We start from the raw sequence: 21,512 nt of genomic DNA, 5'->3' as shown, positions 1-21,512 counted from the left end.
AAAGCACTCATATCAAAACGTCTAATGCTTTTCAGGTAATCATTATATACATTACGATGTCATATGATTTGTAAATGGACATTGAACCCACGTTACACACAAAATGTTGGAGGAACTCAACAGGCAAGGCAACATCAATGGAAAAGAGTACAGTCAATGTTTCAGGCTGAGACACCTCATCAGGACCGGAGAGAAAAAAAACTTCCAGTAATGCACCCCCTTCACCATTTCCCTCTCCCACCCATCCCCGTACCAGCCCATCACCTCCCTCAGGTGCTTCTCCTACCTCTCTCAGTTCCCACAGCCCCTCCATCAGATTCTCCCCTCTTCAGTCCTGCATTCCCCCTCAGCTCTCCACCCCATCCCTCCCTTCCCCCAGCCCCACATGCCACCCCATGCCTCTTCCTCCCCATTCTCCTCCTCAGGCCAGCTTTCATGATAAGTCCAGGCCGGGGATTTTGACTCCATAGGTCAGAGTTTTCCAATTTATCCCCTATCATCAACCAAAGATTCTGTGGACCCCAGGCTGGGAACCCCTGACATAGATGCTGCCTGACCTTATGAGTTCCTCCAGCATTTTGTGTGCATTTTTCTGGATTTCCAGCATCTGCAGAGTCTCAGCAGGCCAGGCAGCATCCATGGAGGGGCACGTAGTCAATGTTTTGGGCCAGGATACTTTATACTTTATACTTTATGTCGCCAAACAATTGATACTAGAACGTACAATCATCACAGCGATATTTGATTTGTACTCCCTGGAGTACAAATTGATAGTAAATATTAAAAATTTAAATTATAAATCATAAATAGAATATAGAAAGTAAGGTAGTGCAAAAAAACCGAGAGGCAGGTCCGGATAGTTGGAGGGTACGGCCCAGATCCAGGTCAGGATCCGTTCAGCAGTCTTATCACAGTTGGAAAGAAGCTGTTGCCAAATCCGTCCGTACGAGTCTTCAAGCTCCTGAGCCTTTTCCCGGAGGGAGGAGAGACGAAAAGTGTGTTGGCTGGGTGGGCCGTGTCCTTGATTATCCTGGCAGCACTGCTCCGACAGCGTGCGGTGTAAAGTGAGTCCAAGGACGGAAGATTGGTGTGCTACATGCCAGTGAGGGTAGGAATAGGATGCTCTGGAGGATGAACAAGTGGCTGAGGAACTGGTGTAGGGGGCAGGGTTTCAGATTTCAGGATAATTGGGACTTCTTCTGGGGCAGGTGGGACCTGTACAAGAGAGACGGGTTACCCTTGAACTACAGGGGGACCAATATTCTTTCAGGGAGGTTTGGTAGTGCTATTGGGGAGGCTTTAAACTAGATTTGCAGGGGGATGGGAACCAGAGTGCCAGAGCTGACAGTGTGGCTGGGGTGAAAATAAATGTTGTTAAAAGTTCAAGCAAATCTGCTAATAGAAAGGTTGTGAGTGGTGGTTAAAAATCTTCTGAGGTATATACATTTCAATGCTAGGAGTATTGCGGGGAAGGCGGATGAGCTGAGGGCGTGGATTGACACGTGGAATTATGACGTTATAGCAATTAGTGAAACTTGGCTACAAGAGGGGCAGGACTGGCAGCTTAATATTCCAGGGTTCTGATGTTTCAGATGTGATCGAGGCAGAGGAATGAAAGGTGGGGAAGTAGCATTGCTTGTTAGGGAAAATATTACAGCAGTGCTCAGGCAGGACAGATTAGAGGGCTTGTCTACTGAGTCCTTATGGGTGGAGCTGAGAAACAGGAAAGGTATGGCCACATTAGTGGGATTGTATTACAGACCACCCAATAGTCAACAAGAATTGGAAGAGCAAATCTGCAGGGAAATAGCAAGCAACTGCAGGAAACATAAAGTTGTGGTGGTAGGGGATTTTAATTTTCCATATATTGATTGGGACGCCCATACTGTTAGGGGTCTAGATGGTTTAGAGTTTGTAAAATGTGTTCAGGAAAGTTTTCTAAATCAATATATAGAGGGACCAACTAGAGGGGATGCAATATTGGATCTCCTGTTAGGAAACGAGTTAGGACAAGTGACGGAAGTCTGTGTAGGGGAGCACTTTGGTTCCAGTGATCAAAACACCATTAGTTTCAACTTGATCATGGACAAGGATAGATCTGGTCCTAGGGTTGAGGTTCTTAACTGGAAGAAGGCCAAATTTGAAGAAATGAGAAAGGATCTAAAAAGCGTGGATTGGGACAAGTTGTTCTCTGGCAAGGATGTGATCGGTAGGTGGGAAGCCTTCAAAGGAGAAATTTTGAGAGTGCAGAATTTGTATGTTCCTGTCAGGATTAAAGGCAAAGTGAATAGGAATTAAGGAACCTTGGTTCTCAAGGGATATTGCAACTCTGATAAAGAAGAAGAGGGAGTTGTATGACATGTATAGGAAGCAGGGAGTAAATAAGGTGCTTGAGGAGTATAAGAAGTGCAAGAAAATACTTAAGAAAGAAATCAGAAGTGCTAAAAGAAGACATGAGGTTGCATTGGCAGTCAAAGTGAAGGATAATCCAAAGAGCTTTTACAGGTATATTAAGAGCAAAAGGATTGTAAGGGATAAAATTGGTCCTCTTGAAGATCAGAGTGGTCGCCTATGTGCAGAACCAAAGGAAATGGGGGAGGTTTTAAATAGGTTTTTTGCATCTGTATTTACTAAGGAAACTGGCATGAAGTCTATGGAATTAGGGGAAACAAGTAGTGAGATCATGGAAACTGTATAGATCGAAAAGGAGGAGGTCCTTGCTGTCTTGAGGAAAATTAAAGTGGATAAATTCCCGGGACCTGACAGGGTGTTCCCTCGGACCTTGAAGGAGACTGGTGTTGAAATTGCAGGGGCCCTGGCAGAAATATTTAAAATATCGCTGTCTACAGGTGAGGTGCGGAAGGATTAGAGAGTGGCTCATGTTGTTCCGTTGTTTAAAAAAGGATCGAAAAGTAATCCGGGAAATTATAGGCCGGTAAGTTTAACGTCGGTAGTAGGTAAGTTATTGGAGGGAGTACTAAGAGACAGAATGTACAAGCATTTGGATAGACAGGGACTTATTAGGGAGAGTCAACATGGCTTTGTGCGTGGCAGGTCATGTTTGACCAATCTATTGGAGTTTTTCGAGGAGGTTACCAGGAAAGTGGATGAACGGAAGGCAGTGGATATTGTCTACATGGACTTCAGTAAGGCCTTTGACAAGGTCCCGCATGGGAGGTTAGTTAGGAAAATTCAGTCACTAGGTATACATGGAGAGGTGGTAAATTGGATCAGACATTGGCTCAATGGAAGAAGCCAAAGAGTGGTAGTAGAGAATTGCTTCTCCGAGTGGAGGCCTGTGACTAGTGGTGTGCCACAGGGATCAGTGCTGGGTCCATTGTTATTTGTCATCTATATCAATGATCTGGATGATAATGTGGTAAATTGGATCAGCAAATTTGCTGATGATACAAAGATTGGAGGTGTAGTGGACAGTGAGGAAGGTTTTCAGAGCCTGCAGAGAGACTTGGACCAGCTGGAAAAATGGGCTGAAAAATGGCAGATGGAGTTTAATGCAGACAAGTGTGAGGTATTGCACGTTGGAAGAACAAACCAAGGTAGAACATACAGGGTTAATGGTAAGGCACTGAGGAGTGCAGTGGAACAGAGGGATCTGGGAATACAGATACAAAATTCCCTAAAAGTGGCGTCACAGGTAGATAGGGTCGTAAAGAGAGCTTTTGGTACATTGGCCTTTATTAATCTAAGTATTGAGTATAAGAGCTGGAATGTTATGATGAGGTTGTATAAGGCATTGGTGAGGCCGAATCTGGAGTATTGTGTTCAGTTTTGACAGGAAGGATATAAATAAGGTTGAAAGAGTGCAGAGAAGGTTTACAAGGTTGTTGCCAGGACTTGAGAAATTCAGTTACAGAGAAAGGTTGAATAGGTTAGGACTTTATTCCCTGGAGCGTAAAAGAATGAGGGGAGATTTGATAGAGGTATATAAAATTATGACAGGTATAGATAGAGTGAATGCAAGCAGGCTTTTTCCACTGAGGCAAGGGGAGAAAAAAACCAGAGGACATGGGTTAAGGGTGAGGGGGGAAAAGTTTAAAGGGAACATTGGGGGGGCTTCTTCACACAGAGAGTGGTGGGAGTATGGAATGAGCTGCCAGACGAGGTGGTAAATGCGGGTTCTTTTTTAACATTTAAGAATAATTTGGACAGATACATGGATGGGAGATGTATGGAGGGATATGGTCCGTGTGCAGGTCAGTGGGACTAGGCAGAAAATGGTTCGGCACAGCCAAGAAGGGCCAAAAGACCTGTTTCTGTGCTGTAGTTTCTATGGTTCTATGGTTCTATGGTTTGTGTGATGTGCTGCGCTGTGTTCACGTTCTTCTGCAGCTTCTTCTGGTCTTCCATAGGACAGGACAGGACAACTTCCATACCAGGTTGTGATGCACCCTAGAAGAATGTTTTCTATGATGCTACATCGGCACTGGGGAGGAGAGGATGGAGGGGTCAGAGTTGGAGGGGGAGGGGGGAAGAAGAAGCATGGGGTGGTGGTTGGGGCTGGGGGGAGGCGTGGGGTGGAAGCTAGGGGGATGCAGGGCTGGATGGGGGGGGGAGTCTGATTGGTGAGGGGAGATTGGAGGTCTCAGGGTGAGCACCGAAGGGAGGTGATAGGCAGTTACGGGATTCGGGTCGGGGCAGGGGGGCATTACTGGAAGTTTTTTCGTTCTCCTGGCCTGATGAAACGTCAACTGTACTCATTTCCACAGATGCTGCCTGGCCTGTTGAGTTCCTCCAGCATTTTTTTGTGTGTGTGGTATTTGGATTTCCAGCATCTGCAGGTTTCCTCTTGTTTGTGATTGAACCAATGCACTCTATATATATATATATATATATATATCTACTGTAATTGATTTACTTATTTTTTTCTTTCCATATTATCATATATTGCATTGTACTGCTGCTAAGTTAACAAATTTCTCAACACATGCCGGTGATAATAAACCTGATTCTGACATCCCAGCAAACTTTCCATGTTAAACTGTGTCTGTCCCAAAGATCTCAATTTAGCAATTGGATCGCAAACAAGAGAAAATCTACAGATGCTGGATATCAAAGCAACACGCACATAAATGCTGAAGGAACTCAGCAAGCCAGGCAGCATCTACAGAAAAAAGTACAGTCGATGTTTCGGGCTAAGACCCTTCAGCAGGACTGGAGGAAAAAAGCTGATGAGTAGATTTAAAAGATGGGGGAAGGGAAGGGAGAAACACAAGGTGACAGGTGAAACCAGAGGGGGAGGGTGAAGTAAAGAGCTGGGAAGTTGATTGGTGAAAGAGATACAGGCTGGAGAATGGGGAGTCTGATTGGATAGAACAGAAGGCCCTGGGAAAAAGAAAAGAGGGGAGGAGCACCAGAGGGAGACAACGGGCAGGCAAGGAGATAAGGTGAGAGAGGAAAAAGGGCATGGGGAATAGTGAGGGGGGTTCATTATGGGAAGTTTGAAAAATCAATATTCATGCCATCAGGTTGGAGGCTACCCAGACAGAATGTTAGGTGTTGTTCCTCCAACCGGAGTCTGGCCTCATTGCGACAGTAGAGGAGGCAATGGATTGACATCTCAGAATGGGAATGGGAAGCTAAGTTAAAATGGGTGGCCACTGGGTGATCCCACATAATTTTTTTTGTAATAGGCATATTATGAATATTCAGAGTGAATATTCATAGTTCAACATAACAGTCAATGCCTAAATTGAACCAGTCTTAAGTTTCTCAGAAAAGACAAATTTGAAATCACAGTATTGCTATGATGTTTCAAGCCAACACTTTCATAATAGTTCATAATACTAGTTGAGTATTTTTTTGTCAGTAATACAAAATTTTTGTGTCCTAATTCAGAATTGGTTGCATTTGCAATAGCCACAGGGTCAAAAGCTTGCCATTCTATAAACTTGTCATCAGGAAACCTATCATCGAAATGATTACACACGTTTTGAATGAATTGAATAATAGATGTGGTATCAATGCCAGAACTTATAGATGCCAAGAGATCTTTCAATTTCTCACCCCAGTGAACAATGTTACACATGGGACTTTGTCCTGGCTAAAGTGACCAGACCACTGCTCAGTGCAGATTTGCTGTGTGCCCAAGGACTGTGAGTTGATCTTAAGAACTGCCAGAGTGTGGATGTCAAGGACTTTGGGTCATTACCCTGCTCCCCCAGTAAGTTCCCCACAACGTCTCTGTCAAGCACATGCACCACTGCATGTGAGTTTACTCGACTGCTGGGCGAATTCCCAAACCTCACTAACTCCACATTTTCCACTACAGATTAAAAACATGGGGTCGAGCACCACATTCCCACAACTGGCCCGCCAGTCCATGCCTGCGTGCATAGACTGGACAGAGAAAAGCTGGCAACCGTGAAGGCTGAGTTTGCCAACATGGATAGCCAACATGAATAGCCCCTGGGTTTCACCCCTCCATATGGTCCCTTAGTCTGATGGAGGCTATCGCCCATGTGGTGATCACTGACGTCTTAATGAGGCTACCACCCTCAAGGACATAAGACATAGGAGCAGAATTAGGCCATTTGACCCATCAAGTCTTCTCCTCAGCCCTACTCCCCAGCCTTCTCCTCGTAACCTCATATGCTGAGTCCAATCAAGAACCTATCAAGTCCTGCCTTAAACACACCCGATGACCTGGCCTCCACAGCTGCTTGTGGTAATAAATTTCACAAATTTGCCTCTCTCTGGCTAAAGAAATTTCTCCATATTTCTGTTTCAAATGGACACCCTTCAATCCTGAGGCTGTGCCCTCTTGTCCTAGACTCCCCCCACCATGGAAAACATCCTTTCCACATGTACTCTGTCTAGGCCTTTCAACGTTTGGAAGGCTTCAATGAGATAACCCCCATCCTTCTAAATTCCAGTATGTACAGGCCCAGAGCTATCAAACGTTCCTTGCATGATAACCCTTTCATTCCCAGAAACATCCTTGTGAACTTCCTCTGAACCCTCACCAATATCAACACATCTTTTCTTAGATGAGGAGCCCAAAACTGTTCGCAATACTCAAGATGAAGCCTCACCAGTACCTTATAAAGCCTCAGCATCACATCCCTGCTCTTGTATTCTAGACCTCTTGAAATGAATGCTAACATTGCATTTGCCTTCCTCACCACTAACTCTACCTGCAAGTTAATCTTCTGGTTGTTCTGCACAAGGACTCCCTATTTTCTTGGCATCTCAGATTTTTGGATTTTCTCCCCGTTTAGAAAATAGTCCGCACATTTATTTCTACTACTAAAGTGCATGGCCATGCACTTTCCAACATTGTATTTCATTTGTCACTCTCTAGCTCATTCTCCTAATCTGTCTAAGTCCTTCTGCAGCCTACCTGTTTCCTCAACACTATCTGCCCCTCCACCAATCTTTGTATCATCTGCAAACTTACCAACAAAGCCATTTATTCCATCATCTAAATCATTGATCTACACACAGCATAAAAAGAAATGGTCCCAACACTGACCCCTGTAGAACACCACTACTCACTGGCAGCCAACTAGAAAAGGATCCTTTTACTCCCACTCACTGCCTCCTACCAGTCAGCCAATGCTCTAACCATGCCAGGAACTTTCCTGTAATACCATGGGCTGTTAATTAGGTAAGCAGCCTCATGTGTGGCACCTTGTCAAAGACCTTCTGAAAGTCCAATATGCAACATCTACTACATCCCCTTTATCTATCCTACTTGTAATCTCTTCAAAGAATTCCAACAGATTCATCAGGCAAGATATTCCCTGAAGGAAGCCATGACACTTCATCCTATTTTGTCCTGTGTCTCCAAGTATTCCATACCTCATCCTTAAAAATTGACTCCAACATCTGAGGTCAGGCTAACTAGTCTATAATTTCCTTTCTGCTGCCTTCCTCCTTTCTTAAAGAGTGGAGTGACACTTTCAATCTTCCAGTCCTCTGGCACCATACTAGAGCCCAATGATTTTTGAAAGACCATACTAATGCCCCCACAGTCTCTACCATTACTTCTTTCAGAACCCTGGGGTACAGTTCATCTGGTCCAGGTGACTTATCTACCCTTAGGTCTTTCAGCTTTTTGAGCACCTTCTCCCTTTAAACAGTAACTGTACTCACTTCTCTTCCCTCTCACCCTTCAACATCTGATACACTGCTAGTGTTTTCCACAGTGAAGGCAGATGCAAAATACTCATTTAGTTCATCTGCCATCTCCTTGTCGCCCGTTATTATTTCTCCAGCCTCATTTTCTAGTGGTTCTGTATCCATTCTCATCTCCCTTATTTTTTACATACTTGAAAAAGCCTTTACTGTCCACTTTGATGTTGTTTGCTAGTCTGCTTTCATATTTCATCTTTTCCCTCCTAATGATTCTTTTAGTTGCTCTCTTTTCCCAAAGTCGATCTAGTTAGGGGCTACTATCAGGTGCTGGTGTATTTGGAGGGCATTCCCAAAACAGCAGTGATAATCCTATTTGGCCTTTTTGAGTTTTCGTGCATGACATTTGGACTGAAATATGCAACACAGACTTTCCAATGGCTAAATGACTGCATATTAAAAGACTTAGATTTTCCTTTTGTTTACCTGGATGGTATACTTGTCTCCAGTACGTCCAAATCCAAACATGTATCTCATCTCTGCGTGCTTTTCAAGCACTTAAGCCAACAGGGGTTGATTATTATCCCTGCTAAGTGCCAGTTTGGGTTGTCAACCATTGAATTTCTCAGCCATAACATCTCCAGAGAAGGTGCAAAATCCCTCCGATGAAAGGTAGACACTATTATGGATTTCTCACCACCCGGCACTACTAAAAAACTACAGGAGTTTTTAGGCATAATGTATTTCTATCACCCCTTCATTCTGCAAACTGCTGTACTTATGCTCCCCCCTGTATAGTACACTTAAAGGCAATGCCCCCAATCAAGTGCTTGACTGTTAGCAGACATGACCAGAGCATTTGATAATACCAAACGAGATCTTTCTAACACAACCCTACTCGTGCACCCACTCCCCAACTGTGCATGAACAGCTGGTAAGAGCCATGTGGTAGATGCTCTGCTTCTTCAGTCGTCAGCTCTGTCCCCCTGAAAGGAAGTACAGCATGCTTAACCGTGAACTTCTCGGTCTCTATCTGGCAGTCTGCCATTCTGGTTTTCTTCTAGAGTGTCGCCATTTTACGCGTTCGTTGACCTCAAACCCCACGTGCACTCCATAACCAAAATATCAGACCCTTGCTCTGCATGGCAGCAAATCCACCTGGCTTACATATCGGAGTTCACAATGGATATACAACATATCAAGGGGGAAAATAATGCAGCGGCCGATTGCGTCTCACAGCAGCTGAGGCCATACACATAGGGATTGATTGTGCCGGTATGTTGAGAAGGTTCCACACGGTAGGCTTATTCAGAAAGTCAGAAGGCATGGGATCCAGGGAAGTTTGGCCAGGTGGATTCAGAATTAGCTTGCTTCCAGAAGGCAGAGGGTCGTGGTGGAGGGAGTACATTCGGATTGAAGGATTATGACTAGTGGTGTCCCACAAGGATCGGTTCTGGGACCTCTACTTTACATGATTTTTATTAACGACCTGGATGTGGGGGTAGAAGGGTGGGTTGGCAAGTTTGCAGACGACACAAAGGTTGGTGGTGTTGTGGATAGTGTAGTGGATTGTCGAAGATTGCAGAGAGACATTGATAAGATTGAGAAGTGGCAGATGGAGTTCAACCCAGAGAAGTGTGAGGTGGTACATTTTGGAAGGACAAATTCCAAGGCAGAGTACAAAGTAAATGGCAGGATACTTGGAAGTGTGGAGGAGCAGAGGGATCTGGGATACATGTCCACAGATCCTTGAAAGTTGCCTCACAGGTAGATAGGGTAGTTAAGAAAGCTTATGGAGTGTTAGCTTTCATAAGTCAAGGGATAGAGTTTAAGAGTCGCAGGGTAATGATGCAGCTCTATAAAACTCTGGTTAGGCCACACTTGGAGTACTGTGTCCAGTTCTGGTCGCCTCACTATGGGAAGGATGTGGAAGTATTGGAAAAGGTACAGAGGCGATTTACCAGGATGCTGCCTGGTTTAGAGAGTATGCATAATGATCAGAGATTAAGGGAGCTAGGGCTTTACTCTCTGGAGAGAAGGAGGATGAGAGGAGACATGATACAGGTATACCAGATATTAAGAGGAATAGATAGAGTGGACAGCCAGCGCCTCTTCCCCAAGGCACCACTGCTCAATACAAGAAGACATGGCTTTAAGGTAAGGGGTAGGAAGTTCAATGGGGATATTAGAGGAAGGTTTTTTACTCAGAGAGTGGTTGGTGCGTGGAATGCACTGCCTGAGTCAGTGGTGGAGGCAGATACACTAGTGAAATTTAAGAGACTACTAGACAGGTATATGGAGGAATTTAAGGTGGGGGGGGGTATATGGGAGGCAGAGTTTAAGGGTCAGCATAACATTGTGGGCTGAAGGTCCTGTACTGTGCAGTACTGTTGTATGTTCCATGTTCTACATGTTACTGACCCAGAGGTCCAGACTTACCGAACAGCAGTCATAGGCTTGCGGTTGGCTGACATTAAGTTTTAGGAAGGTAGGTTTTCCCCCCCGAGCAATGTCTCAACCAGTTGCCCTTGCCCCATCGTGCCCGCAAACTGGGGATGGACTGTTTTCGATTCCATACATGGCTTCTCACGTCTGGGCTGGAAGGCCACACAGAAACTAGTTGCACCAAAATTTGCTTGGCACAGTCTCAGAAAAGACATACGCAACTGGACTGCCACTTGTGTGGGGTGCCAGCGGGCAAAAATTAACCATCATGTTCAGGCTCCACTGGCGCATACTGAGATCCCCGAGTGATGGTTTAACCATGTCAATGTGGATCTTGTTTTTCCTCTTCCTCTTAGGCCCCCATACGATGGACCATTATGTGTTTTTGAATGGGGAGAAAAGACTTTTATCATAGATAAGAAGAGTAAGCATGAGTGTATTTCATGCACCTTCTTACCATGGTGGACCATACCACCAGATGGCCAGGGGTCATCCCTCTAGCACCAACAATGGCTGACGACATGTGGCTCTGGCACTTTTCGGCACCTGGCTTCCTCAGTTTGGCACCCCGTCTGATATTTCCTCTGACTATGGTCCCCAATTCATTTCAGACCATTAGGATACATCACATCATTGTATCACCTGCAGTCCAAAGACCTATGCGAGTGGTTTCACCACTCCTCAAAGGCTGCTCTGAGAGCTTCCCTGACCAACGAGTGTTGGCGTGATCGCCTCCCGTGGGCCTTGCTGGGGCTCAGAACAGCTCCAAAGGAGGACCTGCAGTTGGCCATGGCTGAGCTGGTATATGGGCAGCCATTACGAATGCCAGGTGATTTCACTCCTGATGCCATGACCTCCTGGTCAGCCTTTCAACGGCTTTCCATCCTCCTCAATAAATTCAATTCCTTTTCACTTATTCCAACCTCCATTATGGTGTACAGCACCCTTGTATACCTGTTGACCTCCATTCTGCCTCATTTTTTTTCATCCACCATGACACACACCAACATCCTCTTAGGCCCCCATACGATGGCCAGTTCTGTGTTTTTGAATGGGGAGAAAAGACTTTTATCCTAGATAAGAAGAGCAAACATGAGTGTATTTCGGTAGATCACCTTAAGCCGGCCCACCAAGATTTGGAGTACTCCGCTGCCACGCCACTGGCATCACAACATGACCATGAGAGTGTCAACGCACCTCTAGATGAGCCAGACGCACCTGCAGCTCCTCCATCCATGAAACACAGGACTCAAGCTGGGCAACTCTCTGAGCCCCAGACAGGCACACAATGCTCTGAAACCCCCTTATACTGGGCGTTCCTGGAAATGCGGCTAGTTAGCCCATCGCTCACAGCCACTGGACTCCACGGTGAGAAAACTGCCTTTCTCAGACTCCGTACATCTAGGGTATATATTATCTGTGGAATTTGTTGCCACGGGCGGCAGTGGAGGTCAAGTCATTGGGTGTATTTCAGGCAGAGATTGATAGGTATCTGAGTAGCCAGGGCATCAAAGGTTATGGTGAGAAGGTGAGGGAGTGGGACTAAATGGGAGAATGGAACTAAATGGGAGAATGGATCAGCTCATGATAAAATGGCGGAGCAGATTCGATGGACCAAATGGCTGGCTTCTGCCCCTTTGTCTTATGGTCTTATGGTCTTTGGTCCTTCCAAAACCTGTGAGGTTGGGATATCTCACCCATCCAAACTCCAGTTTGTGTGAATGCTATGTGATTTACTGCCCCCCTGCAATCGCCCATTGGCAGGAAATAACAGATCATACACTGCATATAAAGGAAGAATATTTATGACTGTTAATGTAACAAAATAGTTATTAAAGAAAAGAAAGGAAAAAAAACAAAAAGAGCCCATTATAATTAAACAGTCAAACGTGCATTCTCTAGAACCTCCTCCCAATTCCACCATCCTGGTTGGCTGACACCACATTCCTAAGTTGAACAACAAAGCCCATTTTCTCAGTTCAAACCCAAACAGGCTGAAAGCAGAACAGAATGCTTTTACAGAACTGCTGAAATGAAATACCTGCAGCATGACAGTAAAAACTTTAATCGGGACGTTACAGCTGGTTTTAGTGAATTCGGGGCGGAGGGGGGAGGTTGCTGTGTAGGGTAACGTAATCGAGAGAAATGGACATAATTCCCAACCACCGACATTGAGTTGGGGTTTTGCTTTAAGAGGCTGTGCTGACATGGTGACATTATTACGTAAAAGATTTTTAGCACGCTTTTGTTGTGTATCTGCCATTTCTCAGCCCATACCTGCAAATGATCTATATCATGTTATATTCTTTGCCAGTCTTCTATACTATCCATAAATCTACCACTCTTGGTATCATCCACGAAGTTGCTAACCCACCCATCTATATTTTCACCCAGATCATTTATATACATTACAAACAGCCTAGGTCCCAGCACAGATTCCTGCAGAACTCCACTAATTACAGACCTCCTGCTCGAGTAAGTCCCTTCAACCACTACCCTCTGGTTTTTATGCGCAAGCTAGTTCTAAATCCAAACAGCCAATTCGCCACAGCTTCCATGCACCTTAATCTTCTGGATTAGCCTCCCATGAGGGACTTTGTCAAATGCCTTACTAAAATCCATGTAGACATCATCAACTGCCCTACCCTCATCAATCTCTCTAATCACCTTGTCAAAAAACTCAATCAAGTTGGTATAAGGCACAAGCCTGCTACACATAAAGCCAGGGGTCCCCAACCTTCTTTGCACTACAGACCAGTTTAATATTGACAATATTCTTGCGGACCAGCTGACCCGGGGGGGGGGGGGCGGTGTGGTAGGGTTGCCAACAGCCAAAAGTAGCAGTCAAATACGTTGTGTTTACCCCGAGAAAGACTAAGACTACAATGACCATGAAGCCTTGCGTGGGCACCTGTGTGCACATGCGTGCCTTGCGCATGCGTGTATGTACTGATTTTTTTCTCTACAAATCGTTTTTGGCGATTCTGTTCGGGGGGGGGGATGTTAATCACGACCAGAATATAGGTGATAAGTGGCTAATACACTCAATTTCGTTTCAAAAAGGGTTTATCTAACAAATTTAATATTAAACACACAGTGCATATTTTCCTCTCACGAATATAGCGGTTAGTCAATTATCAGGGGAGGACAGGGGAGCTTGAAGTAAGTGTTGAATGAACTTCCAGTAGAAGTGGTAGAGGCAGGTTCGATATTATCATTTAAAGAAAAATTGGATAGGTATATGGACAGGAAAGGAATGGAGGGTTATGGGCTGTGTGCAGCTCAGTGGGACTGGGTGAGAGTAACGTTCGGCATGGACTAGAAGGGCAGAGATGGCCTGTTTCTGGGCTGTAATTGTTATATGGTTATATAAGTCACTTATAAGTCAATAGCATCATAACATTTTAAGTAACGTTTGGATATTAAACACACAGCACATATTTTCCCCTTATGAACATATAAAATCATTGCAACACACCAATATCGCTGAATCAGTGGGAGCCCTGGGCTTGTTTCCCTGCAACAAGATGGTCCCATCGAGGGGTGATGGGAGACAGCGATACTCGAAGGGGGTTCCTGATGTCCAGTCTATTCTGCAATTTAGTTTTCTTACATTCATTGCAGAGATATGTTGGAAATGGAAGCAATGTTTTTGGTGCTTTCGTGGCTATCTCAGGATATTTAGCCTTGACTTTGATCCAGAATGCCAGCAGAGATGTTATGTCAAACATACTTTTCAGTCCGCCGTCATTTGCAAGCTCGAGAAGTTGATCTTCCCACGCTGACGTGGATGACGCGTGGGTAATGACCTCGCGTGCATTCAAGCTCAACTGTGCGTGACAGGGAATGAGGAAAGGTGCAGCTGACTCATGTCGCCAAATCATATCATTTCCTTGCGGCCCAGTACTGGTCCACAGCCCGGTGGTTGGGGACCGCTGCATAAAGCCATGCTGGCTCTCCCTAATTAGGCCATGGGTATCCAAATGCTCATATATCCTATCCCTAAGAATTTTCTCCAGCAATTTCCCTACAACTGATGTGAAACTATAGTTTCCAAGATTTTACCTTGTTCCCTGCTTAACTAGAGGTAAAACATTAGCCACTCACCGGTCCTTCGGGACCTCACCTGTGGCTAAAGAGAACACAAAGATACTGGTCAAGGGCCCAGCAATCTCATCTCTTGTCTCCTTCAATAACCTAGGGTAAATCCCATTGGGTCCTGGAGACTTATCCACCTTTATATCATTAAGAGGCCCAACAATTCCTCCTCCTTGACTTCTAAACACTCTAATGCATTTATACACTCAGCACTGATCTCTTGTTCCTCCATATCCTTTACCTTGGTAAATACTGAAGCAAAGTACCCATTAAGTACCTCACTTACATACTCTGTATCCAAACAAATGTCCCTTCCCCCCCGCCTTTATCCTTGAGTGGTCCCACCATCTCCTTCGTTATCCTCTTACTCTTTTGCATGTATATACCAGTAAATGGTTTTATGTATGTCTCTCCCAATTACGTTACCCTGCAAGGTGAATGGGCAGGTGTGGCACTTTTGCAGGAATAAGTGCCAGGATGGAAATTAGTGAAGAGGGATGAATGGACAAGGGAACTATGGAGGGAGTAATCTCAGCGGATAGTGCGGAATGGGGTGGAGCTAATGACGAGTTTGGTGATAGGGTCCCATTGAAAATGGTGGAAGTTGTGGAGATTAATGTGCCAGATGCAGAAGCTCATGGGGTGGTAGATGAGGGCAAGAGGAACTCTATCCCTATTAAGGCAGTGGGAATATGGGGCAAGGTCAGTGAAAATAGGTGATTTTAACTTTCTACATATTGACTGGGACCTACACACTGCAAAAGGCCTGGATGGGTTCAAGTTTATCTAAAGTGTTCAGGAAATTTCCCTTATCAGCATAGTTCCCTCTAAGCTGTGCGCGTGTGCGCGCACACACGTTTTTCAACCAGTGCACAAAGGTAATTAATGTGTGCACAAAAAGTTAGTTACCTAAAATAATGTAGTAGTCAATAATTATACTTATTGAAAATAATCTTTTAGCTAAATGTTTCTGTTAACTAGTCAGTCAGTTTTTCAAAACCACAATGCACGTCACTAAGTTACATCACCTCACCTATCCTGTTCTGGTTTGTACAGTTGCATCACGGTGGCTGCCATGTTTGGTGGACAGTGTTCATATCGTAAAGTTTACAAAGATCTGTTTCAAATCCTGTAGATAGCTTACTAAGTTTTAATTAGAAAAAATATTGATTCACTTTGTCGAATTCAAAAGAAGCGAAGGGCGTGAAGCGCAAAAGAACTGCAAATTTGTTTGAAGTTGAATGGCTTAACAGAATAGTAGAAACTGTTACATCGAAAGCTCATGAGGTCATGAATGTTCAGCTGCGAGAAATATTTATGTACCATTCAGAAACTGGAGCTATCTGTTTGTATTGTTGTGATGTGAAAGTTGCTGGAGAATTTGCTAGTGGAAAGAAGTGGGATGATATTTGGAAACTTGACTTTTTGAAGCCTCATTTGGCAAGTAAATCGCATTTGGATGGTGTACAAAAACTCAGGCAACAGAACCCGTCATTACCCGTTACAGGAGTGCTACACATATTATGGTTGAGTGCAGATGTTGGAGAGCGAAAACGATCAAACCCAGAGGAGATCAAAGTTGAGGTACAAGAATGGTCAGCTTTTGATTTCTCCACAATTGCAGACTGTGACCTCACATTTGGCGATGAACAAGTTAATGTCTTATGTATAAAATATCATGATTTTCTAGCTGAAAATATTGTAATAGTTAGACAGTTTAATGATTTCAAATTTTCCATGCAAGAAAAAATTAAATCCAAACTGATTTCAAACTTTGCTCAAATGGTGGCATTTGTACTTCAAAATGAACAGTTTTGTGACCTTGCACAGTTGATGGACATTGGGGGAACCTTTCTTGCGTCTAGTGCGGACTGTGAACGCGGTTTTAGCCTAATCACAAGATCACAAGACAAAGGAGCAGAAGTAGGCCATTTGGCCCATCGAGTCTGCTCCGCAGCTCCCCCATGAGCTAAACTATTCACCCATCTAGTTCCAATTTCCGGCTTTTTCCCCATATCCCTTGATACCCTGACTAATTAGATACCTGTCAATCTCCTCCTTAAACACCCTCAATGATCGGGCCTCCACAGCCATATGTGGCAATGAATTCCACAAATCCACGACCCTCTGGCTAAAAAAATTTCTCCTCATCTCTGTTTTAACTGGGTACCCTCTAATTCTAAGACTATGGCCTCTTGTCCTGGACTCACCCACCAAGGGAAACAACCATTCCACATCTACTCTGTCCAACCCTTTCAACATTCGAAATGTTTCTATGAGATCCCCCCTCATTCTTCTGTACTCTAATGAATACAGTTCAAGAGCTGACAGACGCTTCTCATATGTTAGCCCCTGCATTCCAGGAATCATCCTCGTAATTCTTCTCTGAACTCTCCCCAACATCAGTATATCCTTTCTAAGATAGGGGGCCCAAAACTGCACACAGTATTCCAAATGAGGTCTCACTAATGCCCCATAGAGCCTCATCAACACCTCCTTACTCTTATACACTATTCCTCTTGAAATGAATGCCAACATAGCATTCGCTTTCCTTACCGCCAATCCAACTTGGTGGTTAACCTTTAGGGTATCCTGCACGAGGACCCCCAAGTCCCTTTGCACTTGCGATTTTTGAATTTTCTCCCCATCTAAATAATAATCTGCCCGATTATTTCTTCTTCCGAAATTTGTCAACGTTGTATCTCATCTGCCATTTCTTTGCCCACTCTCCTAAACTGACGAAGTCTCTCTGCAACCTTTCCGTTTCTTCAACATTTCCTGCTCCTCCACCTTTCTTGGTGTCATCCGCAAACTTGGCCACAAAACCATTTAATCCATAATCCAAATCATCAATATACATCGTAAAAAGAAACAGCCCCAACACCGAACCCTGCGGAACACCACTAGTAACCGGCAACCAATCAGAATAGGATCCCTTTATTCCCACCCTTTGCTTTCTGCCTATCAGCCAATGCTCCACCCATTTCAATACCTTTCCTATAATTCCATGGGCTCTCATCTTATTAAGCAGCCTCATATGCGGCACCTTATCGAAGGCCTTTTGAAAATCCAAATACACAACATCCACAGCCTCTCCCTTGTCAATCTTATTCAAGATTACCTCAAAAAATTCCAATAAGTTGGTAAGGCAGGATCTTCCTTTCATGAAACCATGCTGGCTTCGGATCAACTCAAAATGAATCAACTCAAAAACAAACTGAGAAACCATTTAGATGAATGTCATCTGGATATGTTAATGAGAGTCAAAAGCTATCAATGGGATGGAAGTTCTATTAGTCGAGATAGAGCTTACAAAGAATGGGTAAATGCCAAAGACGGGAGAGAGAAAAAATAACTGTGACTTAAATATGATAAAAATTAAATATCTCCAAACTGATGGCATAAAAATTGACTTCTCTAACTTCCGTTAGTGCCCCTCCTCCCCTTCGTACCCCATCCCTTATTTATTTATTTATTTATTCATTCATTCATTATTATTATTTTTTTTCTTTCCCCCTTTTTTTCTCTCTCTTTTCTCCCTCTGTCCCTCTCACTATAACTCCTTGCCCATCCTCTGGGCTTCCCCCCCCTTTCTCCCTAGGCCTCCCGTCCCATGATCCTCTCCCTTCTCCAGCCTCGTATCCTTTTTGCGAATCAACTTTCCAGCTCTTAGCTCCATCTCTCCCCCTCCTGTCTTCTCCTATCATTTCCGATCTCCCCCTCCCCCTCCCGCTTTCAAATCTCTTACTATCTCTTCTTTCCGTTAGTCCTGACGAAGGATCTTGGCCCGAAACTGTACCTCTTCCCATAGATGTTGCCTAGCCTGCTGTGTTCACCAGCATTTTTTGTGTGTGTGACTTAAATATGTATGTTATTTTGTTGTTCTGTGCGGTTTTATGTCAAATATTTTGTAAACCTAGTTAAACTATCCCATGTGTGCACTCAGCGCGCACATACTTCTGTCACAGGAAAAAAAATTGCACAACATAAGATTTTTGCACACACTGACTACTAAAAATTAGAGGGAACATTACTTACCAGTACTTAGAGGTCCCAACAAGAAAGAGTGTGATACTAGATCTCCCATTAGGGAATGACATAGCGTAGGTGACAGTAGTTTGTTTAGAAACACTTTCCATCTAGTGATCATAATACCATTAACTTCAAGATAAAGATGGTGAAAATCCTCAGGTTGAGATTCTAAATTGGAGAAAGTCCAATTTTGATAGTATCAGAAAGGATCTGGTAAGTGTGGATTGGACAGGTTTGTATGTTCCTGTCAGAATAAAAGGCAAGTGTAACATGTTTAGGAATCCTTGGTTTTCACGCGATATTGAAGCCCTAGTTAACAAAAAGAAGGAGATGACCGGAAGGAGCAAATGAGGTATTTCAGGAGGACAAAAAGAAGGTATTAGGTTGCTCTAGTAGACACCATGAAGGAGAATCCCAAGGGTTGTGACAGATATATTAAGAGAAAGAGGATAGCAAGGTACAAAATTGGTCCTCTGAAAGATCAGATCTAAGCATGGAGCCAAAAGAGAGAAGGGAGAACTTAAACATATTATTTGTAGCTGGGTTTTCTTGGGAGATGGACACAGTCTAGAAATGAGACAAAGCAGCAGTGAGTTCATCGACCATATACAGATTACAGAGGAGGAGGTGAGGCAAAACAGGGTGAACAAATCCCCAAGGTATGACAAGGCATTCCCTTGGATCCTGTGGGAGGCTATTACAGGGGCCCTAGCAAAGATAATTAAAGTGTCCTTTGCCACAGGTGAGGTGCTGGGGGATTGGAGGATAGGTAATGTTGTTCCGTTGTTTAAGAAAGGCTCTATGAATAAACCAAGAAATTATAGGCCAGTGAGCCTGACATCAGTGGTGAATAAGTTATGGGTAGGTATTCTGAGGGACCAGATACGTAAGTATTTGGATAGACAGGGACTGATTAAGTATAGTCAATGTGGTTTTGTATGTGGTAGGTCAGGTCTAACCAATCTTACAGAGTTTTTTCAAGGAACTCATCAGGAAAGTTGATGAATGTTGTCTACATGGACTTTAGCAAGGCCTTTGCAAGGTTCTGCATGGGAGGTCGGACAAGAAGGTTCAGTTACTTTGCATTCAAGATGAAGTAGTAAATTCGACTACACAATGGTTTCATGGGAGAAGCCAGAGAGCAGTAATAGATGGTTGTCTTTCTGGCTGGAGGCCTGTGACCAGTGGTGTGCCACAGGGATTGCTGCAGGATCTGTTGCTGTTTGTCATCTATATCAACCATCTGAATGATAACCTGGTAAACTGGATCGGCAAATTTGCAGATGACAACAAGATTGTGGGTGTAGAGGACAGTGACAAAGACTATCAAAGCTTACAGCAGGATCTGGACCAGCTAGAAAAAAGAGCTGAAAACTGGCAGATGGAATTTAATGCAATCAAGGGAGTAGTGTTGCACTTTGGGAGGATAAACCAGGGTAGGACTTGCATGGTGAGCGGTAGGGCACTGAAGAGTTTGGTAGAACAGAGGGATCTGGGAATACACATCCATAATTCCTTGAAAGTGACAATACAGGTAGATAGATTTGTAAAGAAAGCTTTTGGCACATTGGCCTTCAGAAATCCAAGTACTGAGTACAGGAGTTGGGATTTTATGTTGAAGTTGTATTGGAGAGGCCTAATTTGGAGTATTGTGTGCAGTTTTGGTCACCTACCTACAGGAAAGATGTAAATGAGATTGGAGAAGAGCAGAGGAAAATTTACAAGGATTTTGCCATGTCTTGAGGACCTGAGCTATTGGAAAATGTTGAATATGTTGAGAATTTATTCCCTAGACTGTTGAACATGATGGGAGATTTGTTAGAAATATACAAAATTATAAGGGATATAGATAGGGTAAATGCAAGCAGACTCTTTTCCATTGGGGCTGGATGAGACTAGAACTGGAGGTCATGGGTTAAGGGTAAAAGGTGAAATGTTTAAGGAGATCATTAGGGGAAACTTATTCACTCATAGGGTAGTGAGAACATGGAACAAGCTGGCAGTGCAAGTGGTAGATGTGGGTTGGGATTTCAACACAAGAGAAATTTGGATTGGTATATGAATGGGAGAGATGTGGAGGACTATGTTCTGGGTGCAGTTCAATGGGACTAGGCAGATTAATAGTTTGGTATGTACTAGATGGGCTGAAGGGCCTTTTTCTGTGCTGTAGTGCTCTTTAACGCTATGACTCTTAAGTTATGCTGGTTTAGGAGACTGATGGCTGAAGGGTAATAGCTGTTACTGAACCTGGTGGTTCTTTCAGTAGTCAGCTCAAGATATCACTCACCTTAAAGGGTGTCCAGCCACTGTTCAAACCAAAAGGCTGCAGGTTAACTGATCTAAAAAAAAATTATCTCAATGATCCGATGGCGGTGGTGGAGGCAGAAACGATAGGGTCTTTTAAGAGACTCCTGGATGGGTACATGGAGCTTACAAAAATAGCGGTCTATGGGTAAAGCCTAGGCAGTTCTAAGGTAGGGACATGTTCGGCACAGCTTTGTGGGCCAAAGGGCCTGTGTTGTGCTGTATGTTTTCTATGTTTCTAATCTGGATTGAGGGGAAGAAATCAGCTGGAATCTCATTGAGATAGAGTTAGGACAGGGTCAGGCTGTAGTGTCTGACAGAGTGAGATGGGGTGCAGGCTCTGACTGTCCAGGACCCTGTATGAAGAATAGCCACTTGGGAATAGATAGAGATGTACCACTGGAATATGTTGAAGCCACATCCAAAATAAAATTACTACTCAGAGATAAAAGCTGTCAACATGAATTAATGAAAGCATACAGTTTGGATGTGGTTGATCCAGTCCTACTGCCTGAACTGCCTCATATCTCCATCTGTGG

This window comes from Mobula birostris, chromosome 24 (genome assembly GCF_030028105.1).
Source record: "Mobula birostris isolate sMobBir1 chromosome 24, sMobBir1.hap1, whole genome shotgun sequence".
In the NCBI taxonomy this organism is placed as follows: domain Eukaryota; kingdom Metazoa; phylum Chordata; class Chondrichthyes; order Myliobatiformes; family Myliobatidae; genus Mobula; species Mobula birostris.
The sequence above is the reverse complement of the archived record's forward strand: the minus strand, read 5'-3'. Positions refer to the sequence as shown.